The sequence below is a fragment of the Nycticebus coucang genome, chromosome 7 (assembly GCF_027406575.1).
Source record: "Nycticebus coucang isolate mNycCou1 chromosome 7, mNycCou1.pri, whole genome shotgun sequence".
In the NCBI taxonomy this organism is placed as follows: domain Eukaryota; kingdom Metazoa; phylum Chordata; class Mammalia; order Primates; family Lorisidae; genus Nycticebus; species Nycticebus coucang.
In genome coordinates this window covers 86,393,869-86,407,543 of record NC_069786.1, presented here as the reverse complement: position 1 = coordinate 86,407,543, position 13,675 = coordinate 86,393,869, and positions in this window count along the sequence as shown.

Here is a 13,675-nt window from a genome sequence, read left to right as displayed (position 1 = left end):
TCTCTCCTTCCCTTCTTCTTGGACTATAGTTGGGTTATAGCAACTTGGTTTCATAGTAGGGCTGAGTACATTGCATACTTCTTCCATTCCTGAGATACTTTACTAAGAAGAATATGTTCCAGCTCCATCCATGTAAACATGAAAGGGGTAAAGTCTCCATCTTTTTTAAGGCTGCATAATATTCCATGGTGTACATATACCACAATTATTAATTCATTCATGGGTGGATGGACACTTGGGCTTCTTCCATGACTTAGCAATTATGAATTGGGCTGCAATAAACATTTTGGTGCAAATAATCTTTGTTATAAAGTGATTTTTGGTCTTCTGGATATATACCTGGTAGAGGAATTGAAGGATAGAATGGCAGGTTTATTTTTAGATCCCTAAGTGATCTAGAAACATCTTTCCAAAAGGAACGTATTAGTGTTTTCTTCTATTTAATATGTAATTGCATTTTATGAAAGTATTATTTATTTTGTTTCCTCTTGAAAACAAATTTCTTACATTTTTTTCACTTTTCTCTATGCACACAGGCTTTTATTGAGGTTCTTTCAGCAAAATGCATACTCAACAATAAAAAAGTCATCTTCGTTTCCACAAAGAAATATGCCAATTCTCCCCCTTTTTGAAAATACCTGGTTTGCTTGATACTTTTTTCATTGTCCCCCAGCCTTTAAGAAAAAAAAAGTATAAAATAAGAGTATAAGCAGACAAGAAATTACTTTCCTATTTCCTATAAGACGAAAAACAGCACAAGGCATGCTAAATGGTGCAGGGCTTTGGAGAGGTAACAGGGTGTGAGCAGGGCTCTGATGAGCTGGAGAGGGAGCTCAGTGTGAGCAGTCCCAGGTGCCATGCAAGAATGGGGCCCTGTATTGTCAGATCTTATGATCTTTCAAGAGAAGCTGGGAATCTGGAATTTTATGTGAAATCTCCACATTCTTGAATACTGAGAATTTATTTGGAAGGGCTAAAAATATTTTGCTAGTCAAATGAAATATATCTGTGGGGTACATATGAACCATCCGTGGGCTGCCATTTTTTAAGTCTTTCTCTTAGGGGATGATTTGTGAGCAAGAATGTGGTGTTTAAATAAAACTAGTAAGTCTGAGAAGAGAGACAATACGTGTACAAGAATCGCAATATAAGGAGAATAAGAAAGAGCTGGGTTAATATTTATGGTAAATAATATTAAGTGTTTAGGTATCCTTTACTGGAGATAACTTAAAGTCAAATAATCTATCCATTTATTGCCGCCATATTGATGTCAGTTAGAATTCTGCCATATAGTTCCTTTATTTCATGTACTGTTTCCACTGCTGGGTTATAGGATAATGATGATTAAAAAAGAAAAAAAAAAAAACTTCTAAAGTTTGCCTGAATTTAAACATAGTACACTCCTGTTTAAAAAAAAAAAAAAAATAAAATCACAGAATTTTAAAGAGTAAATGTCCCCTCTTCCCCACCCTACTATCTCTGAATCCTCAGAAGTAAAGTTTAGGGCTTATTCTTATAATTTCTCTTTAATGAAGTTAAAAAACCTTTTTATATCATTTGGTTTATTTACCAAGACTATATCTCTAGCAGTTGACTTTATGTATTTTTTCCTCAAAATTTTAAAGAAGGTTAAAATAAAAGTCATGCTTGCATTAAGACTGATAGAGTAATTAAAAACTAAAGAGGGAAGTAGGTGTGTGAATTATCTAGTCTAATATATTTATTGTGATTAAGAAATAAATTTAGTGCAGCGTTCTTTCCAGCCAAGACACAAGAGCACTGAGTTTTACTTTTCTTCATCAAATGATACTTCAAACTCTATAACTTCAGTTAAACATTGCTCCTTTTTATAATGTCTTCTTTTTTCCTTTTGATCCACCTTTCAGAATGATCTTTGCTATCAGAACATTTTTGTTTTACCAGACAGCAATTCAAGAAAAGAGTTGAAACAAAGGACTTTGTGAAGGCACCTGCACATTCAGCATGTGGCTACATTTAGTCACACTTTGAAAGTTAAATAACTTCTTTCCTTATTTGGAGACTTGTTTACATTTTCTAAGTACAAAAGGGAGCAAGTATTTTATCTAAAGAATAGACAAATGGGAGATCAAAGTACAAGTTAGTGCTTTTTTCCATGTTCTTCACCTTGGCCTCTGTGATTTAGTACATACTTATTTCAACATTTTCCTTACTGCATTTTTACTAGGAGAAAAGTACACTGCAAAATTTCTTAAGTAAATATGTTCAAAATTGTCTTAGATGGGGGCTGTCCTTAATTAATGTATACAGTTGTAATAATAATAGAACTAAGTGAATAGATACATTTTATAGTAACTAAAACACTTCAAGAGAAACCCATGTTTTGAAGAACTACTTTGTGAAGACTTTATAATAAATGATAGCTAGTAAGCAGGATATGGTCACATATTAAATAACACCTAAGGTAATATTTGAGCCTAATGTGTATATAATCAAGAAAGAACTGTCCAATGAAAGATTTAACTTTTTATTTGGTACTATCTGTTGACCAAATAGATGCATATCTTCTTACCTATGAAATCTAAGCTATTTAGGTAAAAGACATTATGTGGAAAGGAGCTACCATTTGAATATACTTTGTCAGCACTTTATTCATTTAATTCTCACAGCAACTCTGTAGAAAAGATAGTATCTGTGCATTATAGATGAGAAAACAGTCTTCGAATAAATGTCATGTACTTACACTGCTAATAGGTAGCACAACAGAATCTAAAACCATTTCTTTAAAGGCTGTTTTCTTTCCTTCATACTATACAACCCTAGCATGTGCTTTTTCTAATGAGAAGTGCCAGAAAATCTTTAATATCCCAAGGAATCTGTTTATGGCAAATGATTCCTAGAGTGAACTAAATTACTTATCTGTCATAATGATCATTGGGAGATAATTGTTATGGTTTGCTAAATCAAGAAATAAGATATATTAGTAGTACTGAGAATTAGATGTGGCCACTCTAGCAGATTCTAATCTTTACCTAAGTCTTTTGTCTATACATTTATAAACAAGCTTTTTCTTCTCAAATGCAAATTTTAATGTTCCCAAAGGTTGAATTATACAAGAGAACAACTTATACTGTTCATTTGGAATTATAGATTTAGGAAGGTATGAGCAGATTTTTTCAAAAGTCTGTTACTGTCTTGTGTTAATGGTCATTGAAATGACTAAAAATGTAACAAATTTCCTTCTTTATCAGAGTGAAAAGTATACTGGCTCAGCTAATTGCTTACGTCCAAGAGTTGGAAGTTGTGAGCTGTGATGCCAATGGCACTCTACTCAGGGCGACATAGTGAGACTCTGTCTGAAAAAAAAAAAAAAAGTGAAAAGTATATTTGTGTAAAGAGAAAGGAAGAGATGATGTGGTCTTAGAACTATGTCTGTATTAATTGAAGTACAGTATAAATATGTCATGGTGCATTATAAATTGTTTTATTATTATCATGTGCAAATACATTGCCTATAGCTTATAAGTTATTTGCATCTATACATCTTTTTCACAATTCTAATGATTTTTTTTCTCTTTTCTGGCAGTATTTTCATATTCTCCAATGTTTTGTATTTCTTAAAACTTTAAGAACTTTGATTTTAAGCAAATAAATGCATAGCAATGTACACAGGTCTTATACACAGTTTTATGCAATATGATAATTTTGAAATGGTGACATGTGTTTAATGTAACACATTGTAGCAATCCTAAGCTTAATTTCCAAAAGATTAAACACTCAGACACAAACTGATCCATCAGTGTTAATATTTGTCAAGCAAGAGAAAGAGTCAAGCCAATGAAAGAGTGTGTGAAAATCACACCCACCCAAACACAGGGAAACAAACTAATAATCAGATAACGAACTGAAAACCTAAGGATGGAAATAATGCCAAGTGCTTATCCTTCGTTGGTATGATGAGGGTTGATGCTGTGATTTTCATTTAATACCAGTCTGTCCTCTGCAGCATTAGAATCATCCACGCCACAAAACCAACACTATCTCCTAAAATATGTTCACATTACTAGGGCTACTAACTAGTTAGAGACCATCTCTACCTACAATTTATGTCTGTTACTATAATGGGACAGCATCAACCCCCAGAATATAATTTGTGATCTAGCTATAAGGAAAACATCACATGGTGAACTGATAAGAAGAGCTTATTGTGAAACATTCTGAGTATAGCTTAGTGCCAAAATGTTGTTTTTCTATGTCAAAATACAGAGGTCACCGGAAAATTTGGAGCTGAAGTGAAGCATAGCTAAAGTAGACCCCTTAGTCGAACACTCTTAGGTTTCCCTCCTCACCAGTGTTACTGGAGGTAAACTGTTGCTGGATGAATTATTCTCGCTTATAGTCTGCAGGTGCAGGAAGTGAGAGTTCCAGAAACATAGACAAATTCCTAGTAATAGATCAGTGTTATTTTTCAAGACCAGACTTAAGCAGCAGTAATCCCAAGAAGGATTCTGAGGGACATTAATTTAATGAGACCTTGTATCTTGCTTAAAGGCAAACACAGACATAAAGAGGTCATTACTTTGTGTTTCTACACAATCATCTTACAAAAATCATTGGGGGAGAAAAAAAAACACATTGCAATCTTATAAAGATCTTACTCTCATAAAAAAAAAAAATACCTCACATCTACTTCCCCCTACAATATATCATTTTAGAGGACATTAGGTTGAATTCCCAACCACTTTGAATCATTGGTTGCCTGCTATGTGTCAGTCACTAAGCTTGGCACAGGAAAAACCAAATTAATAGGGTAACAGAGATACTCACTGATGTTGAAGAAGGGCAAAAAAAATACTGATAGATATCTTTATTTTTATAATGTGGAATTGCTGTGGCTGGAATGAGTATAAGGTGCCGTGGGAGATCAGAGGGAATTACTTAGACCAACCTGGAGTTAGAGAAGGTTTCCTGAATAAAACAATGCTTCAACTGTGTCTGTTCTGAAAAGTCCAAATATACATGAAAATATAAAGGAGAGAGTCAGGCTCACCCAAAATATCTTCAGAGATACTTGCAGCTGACCTTTTGGTGGAGACCTTTCCAGGCATGCATGTGTATGTGTGTGTTTGCACACACCAGCGGTTCTCAGCCTGTGGGTCGCAACCCACAGGAACTGTATGAAAGGGCTATGGTGTTAGGAAGGTTGAGAACCACTGGAATACACTAAAAGTGTGGCCTTACTCCACATGCCATTCAATATCTCAATTATGTTTCATTCAACAATATAACCCGGACAAAACTCCACATCAATGTATTTAAAATTATTTAGAAATTTTTCATGACCACATACTATTTTATTTTATTCTGTGCCTTTATTTAACTAGTCCCTTGTCAGAGAGGATAGTTAACTTGTTTCTTGTTTTCCTTTGATTTTTTTTCTGTTTTAAATAATGCTGTAATTATCATCATTGTGTACATAGCTTCAGGTACTTGAGCAATGATATCCACAGATAAGATCTAGCAATTCTTCCTGGAACTTAAATTATACACATTTGAAATTTGGATTTATAAATGCTGAACTGCTCTCCAGAAAAGCTGTGCCAATTCAAATCCCCATATTTTCCTACACTTTTGTCAACATTGGATTTTGTCACTTCATCATCCTTGCCAATATGATAAATGAATTTTTTTTATTTCAATGTGTATTTCTTTAATCAACAGTTAAGTTCAAACATCTTTTTATAGTTTTTTGCCTATTTTTCTTAATTTTATAATTAATTATACATTGTTTTCATCGACATGTTTGTCTTCATCTGATTGATTTATTAAAGACCTCTGTGTGCTGGGGATGTTAATGTCTGCCTGTCATGTGTCCTATGATTATTTCACCTCTTTGTACTTTTAAAATTATTATGAGTCAGGTCTATTGGTCTGTTCTACTTTGACTCTGACTTTTGAGTGGGCTTTACAGAAGTCTTTCTACACAGAGATTGTTTTTAAGTTTATATTTTTTCCAGTACTTTTATATCACAGGGAAAGTACTTTTACTTTTAAAGCCAATCTTTTGTAGGCATGTGCCAAGCATAACTGACTACTGACAGCTAGAGATGCAATTTTTTTTCTCCCTCTGGCTTATTCTCATTCATCTTTCAAGACTTAGCTCAGAATATTTGGTATCAAGAAAAGAAGGCCTATGAATAAAACCATAAATGTTTTTTTTCCCTTTGAGACAGGGTCATGCTGTGTTGCCAGGTTGGAGTTCAGTGGCATGGTCATAGCTCACTGCAGCCTTGAACTTCTGGGCTCAAGAGATCCTCCTGACTCAGACTCATGAGTAGCTGGGACAGTTTATTATTTAAGCCATCTAGAATTAGCTGTGATATATTAGTAAAAAAGCAAGGCAGGGTTTCCATTAGTCATTTATGGTGAATAATCTTTTCCCTTGTTGATTTTTAAAAATACTATATAGTATCTTTAAAAGTTCTTGGAGTTAGGCTCCTGGTATCTTTAAAAGTTCTTGGAGTTAGGCTTCCTGTATCCAAATTCTGGCTCCATTGCTTCCTAACTGATTAAATCTGTTTTCTTATACATAAAATGGAACTAATAACAGTACCTATCTCTTGGAGTTTTCCGGAGCTATATGTTAGTGTGTGTAAAAGGGCTTTAGAAAAATATATAGCACATAAAAGTTCACTCAATGGTAGTTGTTATCAAATTCATATTCATATGGACTATTTATAGACAATTATTGTACTCACTGGAGTCTAGAAATTCATAGCTCAATACCATTCTAATTTTATAAAATGTGTGGACAAGTTCTCATGTTTTCAGAATTTTCCTTATTCTTCCAGCATTTATTTTTCTAGATGAACATTAGAGTCATTATTTTAACTCCTGACAAGCTCATTCACGTTTTGATTGGCATTACAGATGACGCTTGTGATCCTGTTAGAAAAATTGACTTTTCCATAACTTTGATTTTCCTTTCCATTAAACAGTATATCACCCAATTATTAAACCTTTGAATCACTTAAGGTCTTATATTTTTGGCTGTGTGTGGTGCCTCATGCCTGTAATCTCAGCACCGTGGAAGGCCGAGGCAGGAGGATTTCTTGGGGCCAGGAGTTTGAGAGAAGCCTGGGCAACACAGGGAGACTCCATTTCTACAAATAATTAAAAACTTACCTGGCCATGGTGGCATGTGCCTGTAGTCCCAGCTACTCAAGAGGCTGAGCCAGGAGTTCAAGGCTACAGTGAGCTATTATCATGCCTCTGACCTCTGACCCAGAGCAAGACCCTGACTCAGAAGGAACAAAAAAAGTTTATGGTTTTATTTATAGGTCCGTTTGCTTGATTCTGAATGTTCTAGCTAAGTATTGAAGGCTGAATGGGAATAAGCCAGACAGAAGAGAAAAATAATGTCTCTAGCTGCCAGAAGTCATAGTTATGCTTGGAGCATTTCTAGTTTTAGAAATAATATTCTTCAGTCAAACCACATGAGATACAAGCAGTGAACTAAACTGGAAAAAAAATGTGGTCTTTTCTGCAAAGAAGTGGAGTGGAACAGTCAGCCAACGCAAGAAATATTTATGCAGCTGTTGCCTGAACTAGTCCAAAGAATCTTCTGGTGACTGTTAATAATAAGCATGTTTAGCTTGTCATGAGCCTATTGACTTATAGAAGAAAAAGCCAAAGTCCAGTATGTTTTCAATCTGTGTCTAGGAACCAAGACATTTGAATGTGGGTGGACATATGTTGGTGGGTGGTTAGGACAGGATTGGATCTGGGCATATTTGTGAAGTTTTCCTTTGTTTGCCATTTGATTTCATTTTCACTTTATTCTGCCTCAAGTTCAGAACTATGGCCTTGGAAAACCATCCTAGGGTTTAATTTCCTGCCCAGGTACTCAAATTCTGTGTCCTGTCCTAGCTAACACTAAGTGGAACCTTTTTCCTTAAATACTGAGTCATACATTAGTAAATCTATGCTTATCCAGGGATGAATAAACATCAATATACACCTCTATCCTCATAAAATTTATCTTAAAGCACTTTTAATTTTTTTTTTTTGGCCAGGGCTGGGTTTGAACCCGCAACCTCCAGCATATAGGGCTGGCGCCCTACCCTTTGAGCCACAGGTACTGCCCCACTTTTAATTTTTTTAACCTTAAAACACTTTTTAATTTAGAGTTCTCCTTCAGATGTCCAAATTTTAAAGATATTCATGATCTCCCAAATTTAGGGAATGGAGGAACCAATTGTGTTTTCAGTTGAACTTTTGGAAAGTTGAAGTGGATGAATAAAGGTATAATTTAGAATGCAACAGATGGAGGCTCAGATGACAGGGAGCAGTTTCAGCCACCGAGGTGAAAAGTAATGAGGCCTTTGGACTAGGAAAAGCCAGGAAAAGGTGATTTACACACTAGAACTGGAGACAACAGGATTTCCATGGAGACTGGCTCAAAGAGGAATGAAACGTGTGATGAGCACAAGATTCCAAGCCTGGCTGAATATAGGAATAAGTTAGCAGAAACAATGGAATGGAGAGGAGATGGCTCAGGGAGGATGATGCACTTTCAGTTTTAGTCGTACTGCAGTTCCGGTACAAACAACTGGAAACATGAGTTTGTAGAAACGCCAAGCCTAGGAATAGCAACTTACAGTCAGCTGCCTAATGGTGATCATTGGAGCCAAGGATTAAATTTAGTCACAAGGGATAGAGCAGGGAAAATGGACAGGGTTAGAGCAGAATATGGAGGAAAGTCAACATGTAGTAGCTGAAAAGAGAAGATTGGGTGACATAGCCAAAGCCAGAGAATGCCCATGGCTGTCGGCAAGTCCCTGGAAGCCAGGAGAGAGGCATGGAACTAATCTACTTTGCTTCCAGAGCCCCCCTCCATGCTGGTCCAGGGGACCAGCATGCCCACACCTTGACCTTGAACTTCTAGCCTCCAGAATTGAGAGATAATCGGTTTCTTTAATAAGCTACTCCGTTTGTGGGACTTCTTTATGGCAGCCCTAACAAACTGATACAGGTCCCAGACTAAATAGGTTAACGGTGTGTTTCCCCAGATGGTGCACATTGTAACTTTATGTGTCACAGAGAGAACAGAATGACTTCGTTCACGCTTCGAAAAAATGTATTCACATAAGCAGTTTAGGATGACTCCATTTTCCAAACACACTTCATTTCCCCGAGAGGGCAGTTCTTTGACTAGAGCTTACATTGCAAGAGAACAGCCAATTTTGGAGCATAAATCTCTGTCACCATTCTGGACTGCTTACTCTTATAAACCAACCTAATAATAGAACTGGCCTGCTCACTGTGATTGGTCCATTACGGTGTTAAATCGTCAGAGGTGTTATAAAAACAAAGCAAAGACAGGTGAGGTTGCCTATTAACAAGTGAAGGCTCTGAGTAGGTGTTTTTAACCGAGGAAGCGATTATGATTTCTGGAAATGTACTGGTGGCGCTGTCTTTAATATTCAGTTATTCAACTCTGATATTCAGAGTTATTGAGGGAAAAGAAAATACCAACTACCATTTCATAAAGTGGTCTTTTGTATAACGGCAGATGTTTATAGCTCACCACTGGTGTTCCTGGCTTGGCAAAAGATTCTGTCTATATAGTGGAAATATTTTTTTAGTGATCAAGTTGCTGAGTGGGTGGCTTCCTTGGCAGAAATACTTCACTTTGGGCATTCTTTAAGTATATTCAGCATTATGTATTTCTATTTTCAAGACTTTTAGAAGGTCGTTCTGTGGTCAAAACTTTTTTCCCCCAGATAAAACAACCCAGATTCTACCTAACATCCACATGATTTAAAATATGATTTTATAAGATACACAATAAATTAATCAAATACCAAATACTGCTAAAATCGAATTTAGGTTCCTCTTCTCTCAAATTAAAAAGAAAAAAAAAGTCCAGGATTTCAAATAATAGCAACAACCTGTGGAATCCTCCCCTTTCCCGAGGACACATGTCCATCTCTGTGGTTCATTCCAGTTCTCTGTCCAGGGTTTTTCAGATCTGAAGATAATAGTAGAAACCTTCCATCGGCAGAGTTTTAAACTTGAAATGGTTGGCCATTTGGGCTACTGTTTGTCTAGGTAGACTGTACAGGAAAAAATGGTGTGATCGCTTGTAATAACAAACTTTGGGTGGAGCAGGCCAGCCACAACTGCACAGGTCAAGTTGATAATAATCCTTACCTGGCTCCGAGCCCCCAGGATTTGGGAACACATGGAAGGTGGGAACAGAGATCTGTAAACCCCGTTCTTTTTCTAAAAGAGGCAGATGTTCCTCAGCCAATTTCTGCCCTGGAATGTGAGCCAAGCGTGGACAGATTTCCTGATTTTCAAGAGAGGTCTGAAAGCTTTTTCTTAAAAAGTTAAACCTGCTGACTTTTAAATGTTGCAAGCTATATCAACTTCCTATTGCTGCTATGACACATTACCACAGACAGTGGCTCAAGCAATACAAATGCACGATCTTACGGTTCTGGAGGTCAGGTGTCTGTAATGGGTTTCCCCTGTGCTGAAGGCAGGGTCGGTAGGGCCTTGCTCCTCTTAGAGCCTCTAGTGGAGAATCCGTTTCCTTACCGTTTCTATTTTTTAGATGCTGCCTGCATTCTTGGTCACCTTCACAAGCCAGCAGGATGGCATCTTCAAATCTCTCTGACTCTGATCTGCTGCTGGTTTGGTCACCTCTCCTCTCACTCTGATGCTCCTGTCACCTTCTTTCCCTTGTAAGGACCTTTGGGATAATGTTGGGCTCACCGTAATAAGCCAGGATACTCTCCCCATCTCAAGACCCTTAACTTAATCACATCTGCAAAGTCTCTTTTGCTTTGGAAATTAATATAATCATGAGTTCTGGGGATTAGAATATGGATATCTTGGGAAGCTGTTATTCTGTTTACTCCAGAAATTGATTCCTTTATTTTTTTCTAAAGTACAGGGCCAAATACAATGTGCTGTGGCCACCGTTTTGTGGTTATCTCTGGCTATACCATCTCTGAGAGTGGATGTTTATCTTTTAGACATACATGTATCTGAGCCAACAGTTATTCACTGGATATCTGAAGAAAGAGGAATGTTTGTAGCTTATGGTGATAGAAAATTCCCATGACATGAGCAGGATGGCATTGCGTGATGGAGAATTCGTGTTTTTTTGTTTGTTTGTTTTTGTTTTTGTTTTTTTTGATACAGAGTCTCACTCTGTTGCCCTGGGTAGAATGCCCTGGCATCATAGTTCACAGAAATGTCAAGCAATCATCTTGCCTCAGTTTTCCGAATAGCTGGGACTACAGGCACCTGCCACAATGCCCAGCTAGTTTTTCTGTTTTTACTAGACACAGGTTCTCACTCTTGCTCAGGCTGGTGTCAAGCTCCTGAACTCAGGCAATCTACCTGCCTCAGCCTCTCAGAGTGTTAGGATTACAGGCGTGAGCCACGGTAACTTGATGGAGAATTCGACAAACCATTCTTAACTGTCCAGCTGGAGGACCTGAGGGATTTATTCCATGTAGGGAGTTTGCTGCAGGCCCTGACCTGGATTGGAAGTCAACAGGGGAGACTACACTGGGGGAAATAAGGAGAGTCCACAGGAGCTTACTCTGTAGAGCCTGAAAGCTGGAGAAGGGCTTCCACTGACTCGCAGGCCCCTGGCCAGATTGAGACAATGCAGCAACTTTCTGACTTCTCAGAAAACTTGTACCGACCTCTAACACCAAGCGTATATGCAAAATGTAAAGGTGACAAATCCTTTAATAGGATTAGAAGAACCTCAACCCTCCAGGAAGACTGGGTAAAGAGGAAACGCTGGGTTATCAGAAGTACAGGGTAGTGAGTTGTCAGCAATGGCTGACAACATATGTAAGAAAAGGGGGAGGGGAAACAGGCTTCCTTCCCGCAGGGCAAGCCGGCCAGGTTCCCTAAACTGCTGATCAGGAGTTCAAGGGATTCAGCCCTGCGAATGGGCTTAGTCCCGCCAGCCTGCTGACTCATTGCCCAGGGATGGTCTCAGCAACTTTGCCCGTCTGGGGCACCTCTGGGCTCCTTTCATCTTCGGTGGTCTTGACAGGTCCCCAGGGGTGTGTGCCTGCATGGACTGAGGTGAGGCACCCCACTGAGGAATCAGTCTATCCACCTCCCACAATTCCAGATGGAATGACTTGAGGGGACTAAACCGTGAGAAAAAGGCAACCACTGTGGTTAAGGGTGAAGGTTCTCGAAGGTGGAGATTTGCATGTCAGAGATGCCCGAAAGTGCAGAGATTACACCAGAAAGGGGGCAGACAGGGCAGCAGGGATAGGAGTCAGGGAGGGTGGCTGTAGGAACTGCTTTAAGGGCTTCCACTTGGCAGGTGCTTTGCTCCCAGACTACTTCTCTTGAACTAATCTATTCCTTTCTCTGCCAGTTCCTCAGCAACCATAACCACTTTGTGGGGTGGCACTGTGGGAAAAATGGTGTCCAAAAAAAAAAAAAGAACAGCTTGTCCTGTATGCTGGTCTGAGGTGAAGGAGGGGCTGTTTCCATCAAAAAGAACTCTGGCTGCAAGTTCTATGATTCCCAGTTGTAAAGTGAGCCATGCCTATGCCCGAGCCCAAAGAGTTGGAAGGAGCAATTCCTTGGGTATAAAATTTAGGAAAGATATGTGGACAAAGATATGTGGACAAAGATATGTTGCCACATGTGTTAGAGGGAGGTGTCTCAGTACAGAGAGACGGACAGGGATGGAGCAGACACAGGTTGGAGTCATTTCTAGCAGTTTACATGCCTGCTAAGATAACTCTCCACTCACCAGACCATTACCATTTGCCTTTGGTCAACAGTTTGAAAGATTTACCTAGTGATTTTCTGACAATGTATCAGTGGAATTTAGAGGACATCAGAGTAACACTAGCCCATGTCATCAGGCTCCATTTCGTGTATCAGCAGAATAATTTTTTGCTCAGATCTAACTGATCTGTGGTCACAGGTGACCTCTTTTGGGTCACAGTTTTCTCTTATTTACTGCAACTTCAAGAATTGCCTCTGCATTTTCCCAGGGAGGAGGTTGGGTGTGGATGCAACTTGGCACAATGAATGCAACATTAGCTATCCTTCTAACAATAATCTGATAAATCAGTTCTTGGGCAACTCGTCTAAGTCTGGCAGAGAGGGAATTGGCACAATGACTGGGCAATCTTTTCACCATGATTTGTGATTTTCCCAGGTCTAAGCCAAAGAAGGTCAGGTAGACTGAACTGAAATCATGCCTGGCTGGAGGTTTCTTGTCTGCTGGCAAAGAAACAGCTCTCCAGCTCATTTCAATGAGTATTAGACATTTTACTGGGAACATGTATGCACACTGCAAACACAATGTGAAGAAAGACACTGTCTTATTCATTGTTGTAATCCCAGAAACTCATTTAGAAGGAGCACCAAGTTTTCCCTCTGTGAAGGAATACATAAATGGAGTTGGCTTCAGTCCGTCGTAAACGGAGTTGGCTTTAACTCAACCTGTTAAATAATAAGATAACATCTATCTTGCAAGAATCTCATAAGGACGAAATGCAGCCATGGACATGACGGTGTTCTGTGATTCTTGTGTGTCATATCAATGTCATGAGCTTTCATTTTAAATTTGTGCACTTTTTTTTTTTAGGCGAAAACACTAATAATCTCATTCATTACCTGGCCTACGTGC